This window comes from Empidonax traillii, unplaced genomic scaffold (assembly GCF_003031625.1).
Source record: "Empidonax traillii isolate 1590-97213 ecotype Southwest subspecies unplaced genomic scaffold, ASM303162v1 scaffold214:size757588, whole genome shotgun sequence".
Taxonomy (NCBI): Eukaryota; Metazoa; Chordata; class Aves; order Passeriformes; family Tyrannidae; genus Empidonax; species Empidonax traillii.
In genome coordinates, this window is record NW_020955407.1 from 624,255 (window position 1) to 644,888 (window position 20,634).

The 20,634-nt window shown below is 35.7% G+C and overlaps 1 protein-coding gene across 1 annotated transcript in view; it reads left to right on the plus strand.

The window, feature by feature from the left end:
* Nucleotides 1-20,634, plus strand: part of LOC114059280 (protein eyes shut homolog) — a gene marked incomplete at its 3' end in the record, with an annotated part of 607,760 nt that overhangs the window by 504,928 nt on the left and 82,198 nt on the right. The gene's annotated exons all lie outside the window — the stretch shown is intronic.

The window sequence follows — 20,634 nt, forward strand, 5'->3', positions numbered from 1 at the left end:
GTTTTTTAAGGCTGAAAAATCAACAACAGAGGAATAGAAAAAATTACACACAGAAAAAAGACTTCTTCCATCAAAAATTAAAGAAAAAATTATTTCTGAAATCCCAAGTCTTGTTTCAGAATAATTAATTTCATACTAATTTTAGTATCATTAATTGTTTACAAAAGCTTTTTCCTCTGCAGAGAAGATTGGTACACTCAAAGGGAAATTAAAGATTGTTTTCAAATACCTACAGCAGCAGTTGATTGCAGTAATACTGTTATTTCTGCTGCTATAATTGCTCCAGTAATTTATATTTCTAGACTTAATACTATTTTAGTATTGAGAAAGTGAAATGTCATTATATTTTCATATTCCTTTTCAACACAAGCAGTTCTCTATAATTAAACTTTGCAAGTATTAAAACAGGGAAGTTTCAGAAGGAAAGGAAGCTTCTGTATCAGGAGAGCAATCTTCTAAATAAAGATAAAAGATGAGGTGGAATGTATGCAAATATATATGTAGACATCAGTAAGTTACCGATGGGGAAATGGCAAGATACAATTGAGTGATATGCTCAGGATCATAATGTGTTAAATCTGAAACTAAGGTGAGATGGAAATGGTTATACATCTAAAGACTCCCGGTTAGACTACGAGCCTGCAGTACTCTAGAGGGCATGCATATTAAATACAAATATATAAAGTACACTATGCCCATGTAAGAAAACATATAGTTTTCCTATGAAACAGAGATAATGTGATATCACAATCATAAGAACTGCCCAGTGGCAAGACATTCTCAGGTATATCCATATGTAGATAAAAAAGATTTATACATTTTAATAACTGACTGCTAAAACATATAAAAGTGTGTTCTTTCTCTTTTAATAACTCATCCAGAGAATTCCGTGGCATTGAGTGAAGAATTGAACAATGTAAAATAGGTGTTAAAAATACAGAATCACACCCTTATTTGAAATAATCTGAAAGGAATTTGCTACATGTTACACGTTATATGTTTCCATAGACTAAAACAACAGTAATCTTTCTGTATCTGTCTAGTTAGACACAGTTTATGATCCATTTCCCTTGCCAGAGCATCACAAAGCAGTGGGAGAATTTAGTGCAATCTGTGCACAGTGCTTTAGACTTGATTATCTGGCATTCATCTTACCTAATAAAGCTGAGGCACTGATAGCAGCTTTCACATAATAATTTATAATAATATTATATGCACATATTGCTTTAGCACCCTGCCACAGTAGTCACTGGATGTGAGCAATTTACAGTGGTCCTGACCCAGTAAATGCTCCCTGGGCTGCAGTGTTCAACCTGAGATTCCTGGAGAAGCCAACAAAGGAAAGGACATTCAGTCTGTCATAGGACTGCAAGGAATATTAGACTGCTACATGGTTGCAACTGTTTGCTATAGTGGTATAAGCAAGAGTGGGTAGCTTGAAGCCTTAGAAGGACCAGTCTTTAAACCTCTGCAAATTTCCTGTTGGTCCATAGCACATCTGAAATTCTCATACTTAATTATTAAGAATTCTATGTTTTGTAAAACCTTTTAAATTTTGCAGATTTTTTACGTATTGATTGCCAGTCAAATTGTCATATCTGTTCATGGAGTCCTCTAAGTTTAAAAAAAAAACTGCTTGAGTTTTCTTATTTATTTTTTTTAATCAATGTGTACAATGAGACTGTAGGCTGGTTATAAGCTTAGTGCAAAACCAAGAGTTATATTTCTTGTCATTTCTTGAATGGTTCCAAGAAATCATTATTTACAACATCTAATAATGCATTCCCTCCAGCATATGTTGTCATGGTTTCCCACCAGACTTCTTATGAGTAATTAAACTCTCTTATTACTGTGTTTTCTGCCTTGCCCCTTCTAACCTTCTCTAGCATTTAACAAGTGCTATCATCACCTTGGTTATATATAATATAGTTCTAATAATGTATTTTTCTTTCTGCATGAAATTTCAGTATAAAATGATTTGTGCCAATTTGTATGTATTTATTTGACCACTTTTGGTATATTGCCTTTTTCCAGTGTAGACTACGCCTTACATGGTTTTAACTCCTTCATCATGATATCCCAGTATTTGTTTTTCTACTATTAGGATGCTTACCATATTCCTATTGTTTGACTGCTTCTTTTCCTTTTTAGAATTCAAATATTGTTCCATAGGTAGTTACTTGTCTTTTGAAACTAAATAATGGTTTAGTGTTGTAAAGGTTGCAGATGATCATCTTGGACATTGCAGCATTTGAGATACAAGTTTAGAGAAAAGAGGTGTGCACAGAGAGCATTGTAGTGAATAGTACCACATTCCATTTTGGGTTTTTTAATTAGATTAATCTGTATGCTTATAGTTATATTATTGATTTGTTAATTCTTTTTCTTGCAGCTGAGTATGTTTATGTAAGTGTCTTGGATAATTCATTATTGATTTATCCATTTGAAACAAGTTGGAATTCTTTCTGAACATCAATATTAGCATTGTGACATCCTTAAAGCTAAAAAAAAACCCAAACAAGGAAAGTTCATAAAGACCACCAAAGTCTTGAATTTTGCTAGTTATAGTAAAATCTAAACCTAGACTCTTAATCAAAATGAACAATAAGCTTTTCTAGTATGTCTAATAAATTCTAAATTTATGATTTTAAGAAAGTAGAATGGAAGACATGTAAGTAATTCTAGTACTAAAGCTAGTACTATTTCCTGAATGCTTTCTGATAAGTCTTTATTGAAAATTTATGTTAATTTGGGTGATTTTACTAGTTACAGATTGCACTTCATATTTTATTAGGAAGATATTAAGAGAAGTGCTTCTGACATTTATAATATCAGACTTATTTTTTGTGAAAATATATACTTCTCCAGCTGTATTCCATGATATTTTTACTTCTGCTATTTTGAATTTCATTAGACTTTGTTTAGAGAAGTTAGAATTTCATATGTACATATATGTACATATGCATGTATTAAGTGTTATATTATATAAATAGCAATATCATTAGTGCAAATACTGATATTATATAAAATATTGATATTAGTATTGTTATGATGTTTACAAAATTTTTCAAAAAAGTTTACCAAAACCACAAGAAAATAATCCTAAACCGGAAATCAAGAAATATCCTTCTTGAGATCAGAAAGTATTGCCAGTGAAATATCAAGATTTTTTTTCTCACTGATTATTTTCTGCATCAAATTAAAGGGGACACTTAAGTTTATATAAAGTGATACATCTTGACAAGGCTGTGCTTCACAGAAGTGCAAAAATCTCATTATCAACAACTCTAATTAAAAAAAAAAATTGCATTCCATACATATAACGTCTGCAGTCTACTGTATAAACTGATTACTGTAAGATTAAAAATGCAATTCACTCTCATTAGACAATGTTAAAATGCCAAGATCATTATACTTATTACAGAGCTGCAGATCACCCAAATTGGTGATATTACAGCTACACTATACTCCTGCAGAAAAGAAGACAGTGAACTTTAAGATGTTCATGGCCCCGGGCCGTCTGTGGAACAGGCCTTGGCTAGGAACTGCCACACTGAATCAGAATGGGTTTGCACTCAAAGTCTGAGCAGAATCAGGATGCTGAGCCAAATAGATTGTGCCTGTTTCTTCTTTATGTGAGACTCTTGATAAGCATGGCTTTATCTGTGTTCTCTAGAAATTCTTTTATGCTGTTAGAAATAATAAGAGCTCTCTATGCACAGAGAAATCAAACTCCTTAAGATTCTGAGTCAGAAATTAAAGAAGTGTGGGGAGAAAAGAAGGAGAAAAAACACTGCAAAGTCTCCTGTTGACCTCGAATGATGATAGTTGCCACTATCTCACTGAAATCCCCTCAGAATTTGGCTTTATGGAAGTATTTTTCTCAAAAACATTTGAATTGTTTCATAAGTACAGGGCTTGAACTCATATTTTTGTGTTCTAAATACTTGAAGTAACCAGATAGCATCCTCAACAAATTAAAAGACTGATATAAAGACATCTTTGAAAATGTCTCTATCTTTTTCTCTTGAGATTATTAAAAAAAAAAAAAAAAATGTGGGGAGAGTGATGTAAACAATCTCTGTATTTGGAGAATTTAATTAGAAATTTGAGTTCAGATTTCTGTTTAGTGTGGAAGAAACATTTTCTTTTTGACTTTCTTATAGAGGGAAATAACATTTTGGGAAATAAAAGATAAATGAAAAGGAAAATGGTATAACATCATTCAGCTTCTAAAGGCAGATGGCGAGCATGCTCAGATGGACACAAATACCACTGTAAAAATACATATCTGTCTGAAAGAAAGCACATGTCATGTATTCCTGTGTGATACCAGATTTTTTTCTTATTGCAGTACCTCTAGGGAATCTGTTAAAGCTCTTTCTCTCCTCCTAGTCAACATACAAAATACAAGAATACCTGCAACCATTTCACACTACACTGAGACAAAGTGTTCTTCTACTTGGTATTCTTCCTCTGAAGTCATCTTGACTGTTGGAGTTTAGAAACTCAGCCTTTACTCCATTCCAGCTTTGTGCCAGCTGTGGGGTTTTACTCCATTTCATGACACACATTATATTTTTTTCTGGAACCAGTGATTGTAGTCATCTTGAATGAAAGTCATCAAGACAGGTCCATTGTGGGCATTCACTTGTTCATCCATTAGGGAAACAGTGGGTCCAGTGAGGAATGGGGTGGAGGAACTGGTTACGAATGGAATAGAGAAGGCCAAGGTACTTGATGACTTCTTTGCTTTGGTCTTTACCTGTAAAACCAGCCTTCAGGAACTCCAGGATCCATCAGGATAATCATGTCCATCTCCTGGTCCTGCCCACTCTAAGAATCACCCCATGTGCCTAAGAGTGTTGTCCAAATGCTTCTTGAACTCAGACAGGCTCAGTACTGTGAAATTTTCCCTGGAGAGCCTGTTCCAGTTCTCAGCCACCCTCTGGGTGGAAAACCTTTTCCTGATATCCAACCCAAACCTCTCCTGACTCAGCTTCATGCTCTTTCCTCAGGTTCTGTCACTCATCATGAGAGTGAAGAGATCAGTGCCTGCCCCTCCACCTCTCATGAGGATATTGAAGACCTCAATGATGTCATAAAAGTTTGTCGTTCTGTATTGAGGTGCATCCTATGTTGAGATGCTCCTTAAGGTCACCCTTGACAGTCATTTAACCATCCTCACAGATGGCAGCTCTTTGTCCATCATGGATTGTCTGCATTATTCCCACCAGGTTGTTTCTGCATGTCAGCAACCTTAAGTATGTGTTGGAAGACTTGAAACTACTTGTCTACCTTTTGCTGCAGGCAACAACAGTATCATTTACTATCTGAAGGTCCTCTTTTATTTGGTGTTTGTCTTTAGATACAAATGGTCATTTGATTAAATTGATTAAATTCCCCATCCTTCCAAGCCTGTCTCAATTTTTGAGGAATGGGTTTAGCATTGGCTAAATGCCAGATGCCCATTCAGTCACTCCCTCACTCTCCCTCCTCAGCTTGACAATAAGAGAAAATAAGATTAATAGACTTGTGGGTTGAGATAAAGGCAGGGAAATTGCTTACCAGTTCCAAAACAGACTTGACTTGGGGAAATTAATTTCATTTATTGCCATAAATTTGGCTGGTGAAAAACAAAGACAAAATGAAGCAGTACCTTTCCCATGCACATGCACTTCTTCCCAAGCTCAGATTCATTCTCAATTTCACACCAACCACAGGTGGTACCAGGGGAAAGGAGGATTGTGGTCAATCCATACCACTCCTCTGTGCTGCTCCTCATACTTTTTCCCTGCTCCTACCAATACTCTCTTCATGGGCCACATTTCCTTCAGGAAACTTCAGCCTCCTCTGACATGGCTCTTTTCATGTGCTGCAGGGGAATATCTCCACTGGCACCACAAAGAAGATGTTGATTTTGATGTTTGCACTTACATTCCACTCTCTTTTTTTTTCTCCATGCCCTCTCTGCCTTTATGGCATTTTCCCAAGGTGATACTATTTTGGCTGCTGGGCTCAACTATGCCCTGTGGTGGGACTGTTGGAGTTGGCTGGAACCAGCTCTCCCCAGCACTGGGCAACCTCAGTCTCACCTCACAAAGGTCATCTCTTCAGCCAAAACCTGTGCCCTATACAAAAATACCCTAATTTTATAAGAAGAAAAATGCTGTTTTGGTGATATGCAAAGATATCATTTGATGATGTGCCCAGATAAGATACCATTCCTGTGGAGATTATTTCCTCAAAAATAAAGAAGAATATTTTGAAAGGCAACTTTGCATGCAAGTTGCTTTTATGAATTTGCAAGTTCAAATCCAGGTGATCATTTATCTTTGGACATATTGGCAGGCCTGCAAGATCACTTTGTCTTTGATCTGTGAGAACTCTTATTTTCCCATAGCTGCCAGGCTGACCTGCTGTTAAGCTCTTCAGTTTGTGGTTGATGTTTCCACTTAATTAATCCAGAGCTCCTGGATATTACCACAGGATCCTGGCAACAGCTGCAGCCCATTTTTGTTGGCTAGATGTCTCCTTGATACCTTATCTTGATGTATGGGCTGATGTAGAAACTGTCCTGGGATATTTGTGTGAAGCTTTCATTCTTTGACAACTGTGATTCTCTTATTATTAACCATTTGTCTCTTCTTCCTATTCGGTGTGCAAAATTCAGGGCAGTTACAGACATTTGGGGTGACTCATCTGCTGAGCGTATTCAGTCCTTTTTATCCAACAGCTTCCCATGTTCCCAAATTTCCTTGCTTACCTGGAAATGTGGCAGTGTATATGTGCACAACACCTTCTCAGGTACCTTGTCAGGTACTTCACCTTTGTTTGTCTATTATTCATGGATCAGGATGGAAGCTCTTTTTGAAAAGTGATTGTTGCCTTGAAAGTGGCAGCATGCATCATTATGAGATGGGCAATACATTCAAACAGTCTGCTACAGAGAATTTGTAGAGTTTGATGAAGCTATGCCTTCACATTGATACCTTGAAAGTTAATTCAATTCATAATAAATATAGGTTTGAGAGTTGTAGGTGTAGGTTTACTACCTCGTGTTATACAAACAAAAGAAGAAATAATTGCTCCCTTTCTCTGGAAGCAATGAACCTCAACAGATGGCATCATCTGTGAAGATGACATTTCACTAATTCCTCTGTGTGACTATTTGAGATCCTGTTTTTGAAAATTTCAGCAGGTCTTGTTGTTGATAAGGGAGAAGTATAGCTTGAGCAGTTAGCAGATAACTTTCATGAGCCCTTAGAGGATGCGTTCAGTATCAGTCTCTTCCAGCAAAGCTTACAGCTTAAACTACAGTGAAGTGACTTAATGCAGCAATGCTCTTCAGTGCTTGCATCCCAGACATCTGTCATCTAATAGCTTTGAGTTCCTTCCAGACACTGACTGAACATTGCACTATTTCCAAGCAGCCTCCCAAAGCTTGGGAGGAAAGGCTGTAATCATTAATTGAATAAGTGTACTCTGGGATTATTATGTAACAAGTTTATTAGTAGACTATCTACTTGGATTGAAAATGTCTATGGGCACATTTTCTCCCAAAAAAAAAAAAGGTTTCACACAGAAAATTTGTATGACTTCTTGCTCTGGCTTACCCTTGCCTTTCAGTCTCTTTTTCAAGGCAGAATGATATCTAAGAGTCATGAATGGTGGCCACTACACTCTCCCTATAAGCACTGAAGAAGAACAAAGAGCTAGAGTTTATCACTTGGAAAAGGTAATGTGTTGACCATGTACCAGCAGATACCAGTTAATGGCCTGTTGTATTCCTTTGCAGTTCTTGTGATGATACAACCTGATGGTGTAAACCTAAAGGGGCATCGTGCATCAGCAATCACTTCCACGTAGTTTAGGTAGGACCCTTTCAGCTTCAGGAGAAACCAGACTATATTTGACAAGGCAGAAATATATTTAACTGCACATACACACCAGTCAGGCAACTATTGCAATGATTACTCAAATGACCTACCAGCCAGCAGTTCCCTAGGTTTATTGCTTACTTATCACTTTTGTGTTTGGGAACTGTAGGCTCATCTCTTGCAAACTGGTTCTTTATGCAATTGATGAGAATGCCCAAATATTACCTTGTGTTTCTTCATGCATTCCCTGCAACACACAGTTAAATCAAGAGCTAATCTCCCCTAGCTATCAATTTACTCATCTGTTAACTTGTTTTTTAAAAACGGTATGTGGTGACGCATCAGCTGTAGCAATCTATCCACAAAACTCAATCTACATGAAAAAAAGCATGTTATGAAACTTCTTATCACATTTTAGTAGATAAAACTGAACTGAATATTCATCTATTCCCATCTTATGTATGTGTGATTTTTCTCAAAGTTTTTTCAACAGCAGAGAAGTTTATGCCACAAACATGAAGTTTTGGGTGTATAACTTCATCCTATTAAAATGCAAATCCATAAGTTTCTCCTCGGGAAAAAAAAAAAAAGACAATTTGCTGCTAAATCTCACAAAATCCCATTGAAAATTACTTTTACTGATTAAACTTCTGTGCTTTGGATGGCAAGTGGAGCAAATTGTTACCATTTCTGATAAATACAAACCCAGTAGTCAAAAACGCTCCTGTTGTTAGAAAGTATATAAAGGTAGTTTATTTAATTTTCCAGAATTGTATAGTGTCTCCTGAATTGTTAACAATAAAAGTAATCTTTGCTCTCACAGCTGTGTTTTCGCAGTATTTTGGGGGTTTATTTCTTACCTCTGTCATCATTTTCACTAGTGTTTGTATGGTGCAGTGTTTTAGACTGGTGACCAAAGTAGTTTTGCAACACAGGTATGTTTCTGCTGTTGCTGAACATTGTTTACATGGCATCAAGACTTTCTCTGTTTCTTGCACTTACCCCCGAGCAAATAGGCTGGGGGTGGTCAAGAGGCTGTGAGGGGACAGAGCTGAGACAACTGATCCCAGGTGACCAAAAGGATATCCCCTGTCATATAATATCCTCCTCAGCTATAAAATGGAACAAAGTTTTTCCAAAGTAGCTGTTGCTGGGCGCTGATCTTCTGGTGGTAGTTGCTTTTGCATAATTTTTTTTTTGTATTATTATTCACTTATTAAACTGCCTTAATGTCAACCCATTAGCTTGCTGATGTTTTCTCTTCTGCTGTCTACCATCATGATGAGAGAGTAGGAGCAAGAGAATGGACGGGTCTTCTGCCAGCTAGGATATAACCATCACATTCCCTCAGCTATACTGTCACCTCAGAGAGGGATCTCTATGGCTAATTTCTGTCATGTGCTCATGAAGAATCACATACAGTATTCTCTCTTATACCTCTGTAGTCATTGATGATTTGCGGGTCTGCAGTAGACTTTTCCAGTTGTGAGAGCCCTGCCTGCCTAGCTGGTAACCCTTTCACTTGGAACTAATAATGTCTTTGTAAAGAAATACTAGAACAGTCAGTAGCAAGTTTGTTAGCTAGATATGTTTCAACTGGGCAATACTCAATGAACATCAGCATTTCTGAAATTAAAAGAACATTAATAATTCTTTAGGTGAAGTGTGATCACGATCTCATCGTGACCTAGTAGTGGAAGTACCTGGTGTATAAATTGCAGGAAACTATATTAAAAGGTATTCCAGCAGCAAATAGTCATATGAGGTTATATAATTTTCCTAATCTTTGAGTGAAGGGAATTTTGAAATATGGGGGTTTCTAATGGAATCTTAACACAAGGCTGCATAAATATCCTTCCAGTTGACAGCTTCCTGATCTGACCCAAATTACTGGAAGTTATCTGACGTGATATTCTGCACCATTTTCTTTAACCAAATAAGGCCAAAAGTCTTCAAAATAAGAAACATTCCAGGTTTTAGAAGAATAAAAGCTAGAATATTTAACCTCTTTGTAATAAAATCTTAGTGTTAAGTTGGACAAAATAGAAGAAAAATTACTAAACACAACCCTCTCCCACACACCATGATCTGGCAGGTGGGTTTTTAGTCTCTGACTGCCTTTCTGGAATTTAGTGGATTTGCATCTTTTTTGTCCCATTTTCCTTTCCATTTTCTTGGAGCCCAGGTTCTCTACTCTGTTCTCCTAACAGTAGTTTCAGTTGCTCTGCTTAAGCTAGTCTGCTACTCCCCTGCTATACCTATTGCCTTCCATCTGGGTTGTTACCCTTTTTTAAAATCAGAGACCTTTTTTTTTTCTTGTGGAAATAAATCATATTTTCCCTTTCTACAGGTGTAAGTGTTGCGCTTAAGGGAACATAATGTTAATTTAAAATAGAAGCAAATGCAATATGTAGCCTATTACAGCATCACAGTGGTAGACAACTGTCTAGGAAATTGCTTCTAGACTTTCTTCTAGAATTGCTTCTCCAGTGGTAATAAAGGAAAGGCTGTTGGTCATAGCTGCAGAATTGATAACTTGGTCCTGTTCCTCACTTGTAGTCCATCACTCTTCTTTTCTCTGTGTGTTTATACTTTGTTTAAGGTCCAACTCAGTCTGAGTTTTGGCAAATTTTATTTCATCTTTATGCTTTCTACTTTGAACATATATTCTTTGCTCTTTCTTTTTGTGTGTGTTTCTGTGTGTTCATTATTCCCAGCACCTTCTTCCAACTGGTAATTGCCAGACATTCCCGCCACTTTAATCAAGGAAATTTCACACCTCCTATCTTTGATGTTTTCAGTTCTTTGTCTGATCCCTTTAATTTTGTGATTTTTCCTTCCAAAAGAGAAAACCTTCATTGAAGATGTAGTTTTGTTTTACTAGGATCTTTTTAAATTATGGTGATTCCTGTTTGCTCTTTCCAGGGTTCATCTGGGTGACTAATGTTTCTGCAGTGTCTTTTGACATTTGTCAAACTAAAATATAAGGTATCATTATTTTTTTAGGCTGTGTATTTGATAAATAAAAAAACATCAAATGTTTCATCGAGGAATAGAGACTGCCAAATGTAAAAGCATTTGGTTTCCTGTTAGGCTAAGTGTGCTAAGTTAGGCTCATAGCTGTGTGATTTCCCCTAGAACCTACTTCTCTAATGTTCACAATCTTTCTCTGCATTCGCTCTAAGTGCAGGATCTCCCATTCTCATTGATCTTCTACATACAAGTTTCCATTATTTCAGTAACAATAAATTGAGTTTGTGTTTCTTGACAGCTTTGACATTTTGCCGTGTTGTTTCATTCCTTATCCCAACAGCAAACAACGTACCAGAGACAGATTTTATAGAAAAATGTAGTAAATGAAGGCCGTTCCTGATCCCTGACAAATAAGCCCTTCAGTGCTTTTTGCTTAATGACTTCACTCTAAACTAAGTATCTGAATGTAACTACTGGGCAGGCAGGGAACATCTGAGCCTGAAAAATAGTCAAACAACACATTTGCGAAGCCAACAGGAAATGCACTCTGCTCTATAGGTAGAGGCAGACTAAGATGCTGTAATATAAAGAAAGAGTCATTATTAAGAGAAGAACATGATGATCACATTGTTTGTAATTTTGTGATTTCTGGTGCACAACATATCAAAAAAAAAAAAAAAAAGGAACAGAAGAACTGGCAGTTGTTCTACATGAAACCATTGGAAATATAAGTATTATTTTGTGCTCTTTTATCTAAACAAAATGAAATTTGGAAATGAAAGAATAGAAGAGGTGGAGGAAACATTTAATGAAATGGAACTGTGAGGGACACTAGCACAAAATCATTAATTTCCAATGTTTACTATTAATGGTATGCTTTTTGAAGGCAAAAAGGACTAAAGATAAGTAACTTTGTCAGTGTCTGTCACTCTCTTCTGTGGTTTAAACCTCTCTACTTACTTACCTAGCTTTCACTTATTTTACTGTGCTTGTGGTTAAAAATCATTGAAAACCATATATACAACAACAGGAAGCTGTTTTCTCTGTGTATAATAGTAACAGAAAAAAGCATTATGTGGTTTTGTCACTGTCTCATTATACAGATTCTTATTTCAGGCTACAGACCATGGATTTACAGACTATTTTACAGCACATGCAGAATACTAAGGAAAAAAAAAAAGAGATGAAAAAAAATAAAAACAAGTAAATTTATAGAATGCATTTAAAAGTAACACAAGTCAATTATAAGATGAAATGTAAACTTGAAATAATAGAAATATACTGACTTTTTACATAAGCCTATAAATAGGCATTACATTTCTGGAAGGAGAAAGTGGCTAACTTAGTGGTGTTTGTCCTGCATAACAGCCTGAGATATCTTGATAAAAAAAAAAAAACAGGTAAGGTTTCATCTTGAGAAGAATAGAGCAGGTCAGCATTGAGGCTTAAAGCAGTGTGAGGGAGGGAAAGGAGGGAACTCAGTTCTGGGATCTGGATGATGGAAGCAAGTAAGGAAGCTGTTTAGAATCTGCCATGAATGTTTAATTATTTTAATATCTGGGGGGTTTTTTTAGGTGAAGAATTCTTTTAAGTGAACTTGCTTCAAGCTTCCAGTTTTTAGAACATTGGTTGATTTCTCCTCTCGATCATCTAGTTCATAATGTTGTTTCATGTGAATTTGATCTTTTGTTTACTCTGTTTTTCCTGAGCACTATTAGTTCCAAATAAAATCTGTAAATACTTTAGGCAAGGACTCTAAATGTATGAATCTCAGGGCAAGTATGAGAATCTCAGGACTAGGTGTGTCTTTTGACAAGTAATATACAAGTCAAGGTGGGGGAAAAAATTTAGAGATGGAGCAAAACAGAATGCTCCAAGTAAACCAACATCAGCCTTTGAAAATGAGTAGGTAGTACAGGTAGTACGGAAAATGAGTAGGTAGTACAGAGAGAGTTCAAATCTCTGGGGAAACATATTATCATAAATCTCTCAGGACTGTGGCTCTCAAAATGGAAATTCAAGCTGAAACAAATAATTTGGTAAGTAAAATCCAGCTGCTTGCCTTACTCCTTTGCTAAAGGTTTTTGTTTCCCTGGAAGAGATGAAAAAATAGGTCATATGTCCATTTCTCAGTTGTGCCAAGTTAAACTGCCATTAATCTCAATATATGTTAATCTGATAAATTATAGGTATATTTTCCTGTTCATTCAGACATTTGTCTGAAGGGCAGTAACACCTAAATGTTACACAGGGCAGACAACAGTGAGTAGTAACCTGTCAGTGGTCTCATTAAAAATTAATAAAAGTTTTAAATTTTTACTCATGGGAAGAGTTTTTTGGTTTTAGAATACAAAAATTTGTATTGTCTTACTGCAGTAAGATAACAAGAGGATTTTGAATGTGCATGGATTCATCATCTTCTTGACAAAACTTGGTTAACATTTTTATACTGTCTGCTCTACATACACCTCTGATCACATAAATACATGTAGCTAACATCTTGGTGACCGTGGAATGCACACTACTAAAACCCTTGATATGTGTCAGGCAGCTCTCATTGTTATCACAGTCTTAACAGAGTAAACCACAATTTCTCGCCTGGTCCTGATACTTTTATATGCCTCATTGTTAAACTTAGGATTCTCTGCAATATTTTGGGGAAGTGAAGTTATTTACTGGAAGACGTAGTATGCCAGCTGATATATTCCTTATCGAGTGTGTGAGGAATATTGTGCTACCTGGCAACACCTCTTGTCTTAAGAAACTAGGTTAGAAAAAAAAAAAAAAAATTACATGTTTCCAATGTACAAAACCAGACAAACCAGTTGCATATGTTTCTAACAGATGTACAGGCATTATATAAGAAAGTACAAATCATAAAAATGTGTGAAGAAATTTTCCTCCTCTCTCCCTTTTTCATCTCAGAAGTGATAAAATGAGACCTTTCTGAATACTATATACCTCAGGTTATATTCACGAAAGAAAGCTTATTTTTTCAGAGCATTTTCACTTCTGTAGGCATATTTTCAATCTGAAGATACTCTTTGATATGCAGATCTCTTTGTTTTAGATAAGGCATTATCTCTTCTAGTTCAGACAGATGTAAAATTACTTGTTTTAACTCCTCCTCTTTTTGTAAATCAACATCTGTAGTTCAATAAGAAGTGTTTCACATGGAATCTTACTTTAGATATCATAGAATATCTTGACTTGAAACTGACGCATGAGGGTCATCAAGTCCATCAGTATATAAATGCATTTACTTGATACAAACATCTCTTGGGTTATATTTTTGTCGATTTGAGTGATTGGTTATTGGTTGGACAAGCAGTAGAAATACAGAGGTTGACTGTCTAGGACTGAGAGGTGGTTCATGGTGATGGATTCCAAACACCTTTCCCTAATGTGCTGTAATACACTGTTATGGTGTTCAATATGTCTAACTCCAGCATTACTCTGAAAAGGTGAAGTGCAGGGAGATGAGCTGATTCACACAGTTAGATGATAGACTCTGTACTATATAAAAAAGATAAGTCTGTTTTCCAAATTTCATTCTACATTTTCTAGTCATCTCCGGCCAATATATCTTTTACCTTGCTCATAGGCAAGGTATTGCACCACATTGAAGAGAAAGAACTGGAAAAGTTAAATTACAGTAATTGAACTTAGAATTGCAATAGCAAATGCAGTAAATGAATCTTACATTATGACTATGAGCATAAACACTGAAATTGTTTAGAAAAAAGGCAGACATTACTAGCCATAAAGTTTAGGGAGGTCCTTCCTTACTTCAGAGTCTTCATACCACTTCTGACATGCAACATTGTACTTGCTTAACTGCAAGGCAAGTGCAAGTTTAAAAGATAAGGATTCTGACTAAAAACAAGCTTCCATAAAAATGGTAAGGTAATTTCTCAATACTCTTGAATCTTTCAGACCTCCTGATTTTAATTAATACATTGTGGCTTAATGAACCACTCCAAGCCAGAATTGTGAGAATCATGGAAACCTGACAGTGAAACATATGCTGAAGTTTTACACTGTCAGTCAGTTTAGATAAGGAAAAGATGCAAGAGGAATGTGAATGTCTGTTTGATCTAGTGATCTGGTGATCAAAGGTTCTGGTGATCTGGTTCCATCAAAGTCTGGGACCAGGCAGATGACCAGTTTGGTATCCACTGTGAAGCACAGGAATCCAGAAGGTGATTTGCCAGTACTGGTCCACTCACAGATCCAGTGGGAGAGGGTAGTCCCAGTACCCTGCCCTACAGCACAGGAGACTGGAAGAACTCCTGACTTTCTGATTTCCCATAGAGAGAAAACTGCTGGGGTCACAAGTTTTGGAACCCCTGATGTGAGTGGCTAGAACAAACGAGAAATGAAGATCAGAAATGTAAATCTGTAACACCCTGGGCAGTTTGGGGGGTTATTTCACCTTCACTCCCCTTCCTCCACTTCTGTCTATTTGATTTTGCTTTACCATTCTGGTTTCATAAAAGTCTTGTGCTGGGGTTCAATATGCATAGCAGATACAATAAAAGCAGGATAATAACAATAAATTGTTAAAAATTTCAGTAAAGTTGGTTAGATGAAAAAAAATCTGAATTTAACTTACCTCTTAACCCTTTTTTAGTTGTATTAGTATAACCAAATTAAAAATATATTTGGATGTTTGGCTCAGAATCACAATTTTGGTGTAAAATCATCTATTACATTAAAATATGAATTAAATGAAATGTTGGTGTTATGCATAGGTTTATAGAGTATTTCATTTCATGGTCAGTATTAGTCAGGACATAGAAGAGATTTCAGTTCGTTTGTGTTTCATGCACTTTATTTATATGATGACATGTAGGCAATATTACCAGTATATTTTGCCTTCCCATTTCTATACTAGGACTAGGACAGAAGCTGAAACAATATTCTGTCTCCTATATTTTAAGTGTTTTCTTTTACTATTTTTGTTTCAGAGCTAATATCTCTTTTCATTTTCCTACACATTTTGAAATGTTATTAAACTCTTTTGGGTCATACTACATTACTGAACAATAAAAATGCTTGTGGATTAAAATTGAAACTTAGTAAGAAAAGTGTTTTAAAAGGTAAATATTAGAAGGTGAAGTAATGAACAGCATAAATACATCACATGCACTGTCTACTCTCATCACACAGCCACTCTCTACTTCAGTAACACTTCTCAAGGCAAAGTCCATCTCTCTCTCATAAGTGGCTGTACAGATTGACCAGAGTAACCTTGTCCATTTTGCTTGAACTACCAGAGTTAAAATGAATTAGGTTTAATTTTTATTAATTAGTGTTTAAAAATTTTAAGTCAGCAAGAAAAAGTGTTAACAATTTATGGTTAAGGTGATGTCTGAGTCATTAATGTTGATTTTTAATAAATCCTTGAAAACTTTCTGGCTTGAAGAGACTGGAAACAATATATATCTAACCTATAGCATTTAGACTTGAATCCAGGCAAGTTTCAGTGCTCACTAAGTGGAATACAAAGACAGAATAATGTCCTGTTGGATCAAACACAATCTGTTTGCCTCAGTGTTAATTTGGAAGTCTATATAGTTCTATTTTGTACTGTATGTAATTCAGAGTCTAAGACAGGAAATGAGGTTGTAAAATGGCATTTTTAAAATAATTTTTAAATTCTTCTTTAGAGGGGGAGGATCATGATCACAACCCATAGAATTTAGGAGTTTTGTTTTCTTGGTTTTTTTTTTTTGTTTGTTTGTTTGTTTTTTAATACTAATTTTGGTTTTCAGATTATGGTTTTAGTGGATTTGATATTGAAATTCAATTGCAGTAGGTTTTGAGTAGGTTAAAACTGAGGTGGTTGGTCAAATTTGTTGCTGTATGGCAAATACGAAGGTAATACAAAGGTGAGATTATTCCTTGCTCAATTTCAGAGTTTCTTATTTCATATGGTTCTAATAATTAGCAGAAATCTGAAGTGCAGTACAGAATCTGTTGTCTCAATGTTGATATTGGGTTTTTTGGGTTATGCATTCATTTCCAATCTGTTTCTCATATTTTCAGTAAATACAAATTAAAATGCCATTCAAGTATTGAAAAAAATGTGTACCTTCATTATTTTATTTAAGTTTGAAATATTGCAATTTCAAAAATTTTGCAATTGTTTTGCAGAGAGTTCTACTAATCAGACTCCAAAATTAGACATATTTCAGGAATCACAAAGACGTGAAAGACTGCTATATAATGTATTACGGTACAACGCAATATATATAGTGAGAATTTTTAATATACATAAAATTTATCTTGAGTGGAGACAAATGACAAAAGACTGTGTTACACTTTGTTTTCTTTCCAGTTAATCATATTTTTTTTAAATAAACGCTCAGAACATGAGCCAAAACCTCATTATATTATTTATGAATCTGTAGTGAAATGACAGCATGCAAGTTCATTTCATTAGGAACTCAATTCTAGGTTAATTCTACCGAACAGCAACTCTGATTTGAGTAGTCAGTAAAGGATGTTAATAAATGGTTTGGCATATATGTGTGAACTTTTCCTACAAGGTAAGTATCTGTACTCATTTTTGTCAAGTATAAAGGGCATTTAAAGAGCATGGTTACTATATGTCAAACATATCTGAATAGATTCTGAATAGTGAATTTTATTAAACTACATTTCTGGTGTTGCTCTGGCCCTGACATTTTCAGGTATTTAAGTATTACAGTTTGTTAGAATATTAATGTATTTTTTTAAATGGAAGGGAACTCAATTACATGTGAAGTCTACATTTTAATTGGCTAATCACAAGAAAATATCTGTTCTCAAAAATGGCAGAATAAAAGCTGTTTACTTTTGATTATATGTACCAATAGCTCTTATTTCTACATATCTTTGAGATGTTATTTTTCTGTATATACAGCATAGCAGACCAAAGTCAAGTAATTTTTTGACCAAAATGTTTATAATGCAGTTATAATTACGAAACAAAAAATTACTTTAGAGGAATGCATTACATTCAAAATGTGGACATATCAATGTAAGAAAAATAATACGAAGGCCAAACAGTACTGAGGAGAAGAAAAACATGTTGTTAAAATATTCACTGTTATAGTGCATGGGGAAATATGCAGATAAATGTTGATTTCCAAATCAAGTGGCTAGTCTGCTCTTAGATCATAGATTGAAACAATTGAAATAATAATTTTTCCCTATCCCAGAGATTCATAAAACTCTCTTGTATCTGACCTTTGTGTTTATTGGTTTCTTTTGGTTTCTTTTTTTTCTTTCTTTCTTTCTTTTTTTGTTTGTTCATTTTTACAATCCCAAGAATAAGGACTTTTCTTGAAATACATGTATAGTATGACTGGGACAATCATAACTAAGCTTTACTTAAACTTCGTAAGAGGTTCAGGGAGAAAAGAAGGAGCAGAGCTCTAACAAGCTCTAACAGGCTGATTTATGTAGCACTCTTCAATTGTTCATGTCTGGGGGGCAATGTTATGGGTACCATGTAATTTCCAGCTCAGAATCCTGTAACCATTTCTGCTCGTGTTCATATTAAATTTGCAACAGATTCTGCATCCTGTCAATTTGAAAATTATTTTTCTTACTACTTATAAAAGGCAGGTAAAAAAGAATACCAAGCATCTCTTATAAAAATAAAAATGTGAAACAGTAGGACAACACATTTTCAAAGATTACCTAGTATAATTTGTTACAATAATGGCAGTAAAACCAGACTGCAGAGGGTAACACTTGGCAGTTCATCACATTTATTTCCTGCCAAAGTGGCTGGCAAAGGAGGAAGAGAAAGAGTGTTCTGTTTTCTGTAATCTGTATCAATAATCTCTGTCAGCCCCAGTAGTATTTCAAATAATAATGTTCTCTTAATATCCGAAGTGCAACTTTGAGAAGAGTGTTCACATCCAATTCTTGAATAAGATTTTTGTTTCTTTTAAGCTCCAGGGAGCCTCATTGTAATACTTCAGTGTTTGTTACACACAGAGACCGTTTTACCTGTGCTGCACTTGAGCTTTGCTGACTTTAAATGCCACCTTAACCGGTTACATAACTTTTCACAACGTTGCAGGGTAGTAATATACCTGTTTTAAGTCTTAACTTTCTTTAGGTTTATGCTGCTAAAGAAATAAACAATGAACTGTTAGTGAAATTCTTTGGTCTCTCCTATGAGTTGGAAGGCCAGTGCATTTTGTTTATTGTGTATGGCAAGGCATGGTATGTTATGTTTCAGACTGGTTGAACAGCGAGGAGAAAATCAATTTTGCTTGCTTCAACCATGTTGTATTTGTGCAGTCTATCCCCCGAGTTCGATTCCCGGTTGGGACCACTCCCCGGGCAGATGGAGCTCGTTAGCCCGTAAGGCAATCCATCTACGTCCTGAGGACCTCACTGCCACTGTCCAAGCTCGCTTGGCCCCGGCAGATGAACCTTAAGATTAAAGGGTGGTCTCCCCTAAAAAATCCAATGCGCAGGCTGGAAGGTGTAAAGACCTTCCCCGGTTCTTCATTTGCGAAGACTGGCCATTATTATTATCTCTCTGCTGGGAGGGAGAGAGCTCTCCTTTCCCATTAATTTGACTGGGTTTTGACCCCATTTGGACTTGTACTATCCACAGCATCCTAATAGCAGAGTTCCACAACTTAATTTTGAGTTGTATGAAAACCAGACCATTTTACCTTGCTTTCATCTTCACACTGCTTTATGTAATTTCATATCCTTTTGATCCTGTATTGTAAGAAACTGTGAACACTCTTTATTCATATGTGCACTACTCTGTTCTAACTCTCCTTCATGGTGAGTTTTCCTGACTAAAGGTTCCTAGTCTACACAGTCACTCTGTTCAGAAACCCTCATATGTGTCATCACACTTATATAACTTACAGTTTTTGCATATTGTGACTTTTTTACATATTGTGAAATGCTGTTCTCAGGATTTTGGGTTTGCTATCCTGAGTAATGCAGGAAACATTGAGCCACTTGTATACACTGAGGAGCACAGATCCTATTACAGATTGTAGAGAGAATTTCTAAGGGTTGTCCATACTGAGTTCACCATTTATTCACAATTTTTTGGCCTCTGTTTCAGCCATTCTCTTAATTTATTGAAGACCTTCCTTGTTATCCCAGGGTGACCGAGTTACTTTAGAATCTTTTAACATAGAAGCTTGTTAAAATCCTTTGGAAATCAAAAGCTATGTACCAAGATATCCATTTTCATATATTCAGTGTTCCTCCTGTGAGTTAAAATTTCCCTTTTCAGAAACCTTCTGAACTATTCCCCCATACATTATGTTCATCTGTTTATCTGTTAATCCTACTCTTTGATGTAATTCTTAATTTCTTAATGGTTTCTCTTGAATGCAATTGGGACTTCCTGATATGCAGTTTGAGGTGTGCCCTTGCATATCCCAGACTTGCCCCCATTTTCATTAATAATAAAAAGCAAAAAACTCTAGAAAAAATGCACATCTACCATTCCAATGGTTTGGATGTCCACAAGTGATGACCACAATAATTTCCCATAGGAACCCCAGGCAAACACTATTTGCTGCTGTTAACATTTTAGATTTTTAAAAAAATACTTTTGAGTAATAATTCAATTTGAGACAGATCTCTGATGTACCCCTACTAAAAAGGGGTTCTGCCATGGGAGCTTCACAGAGGTACTCTACAATAAATTTTGATTTGGTGAGTTCATTTACATTTCCTGCTAGAGCCATGTCCTTTTGAACATTCCCTTTATACTTAGATGGTCTATTAGCCCTAAAGC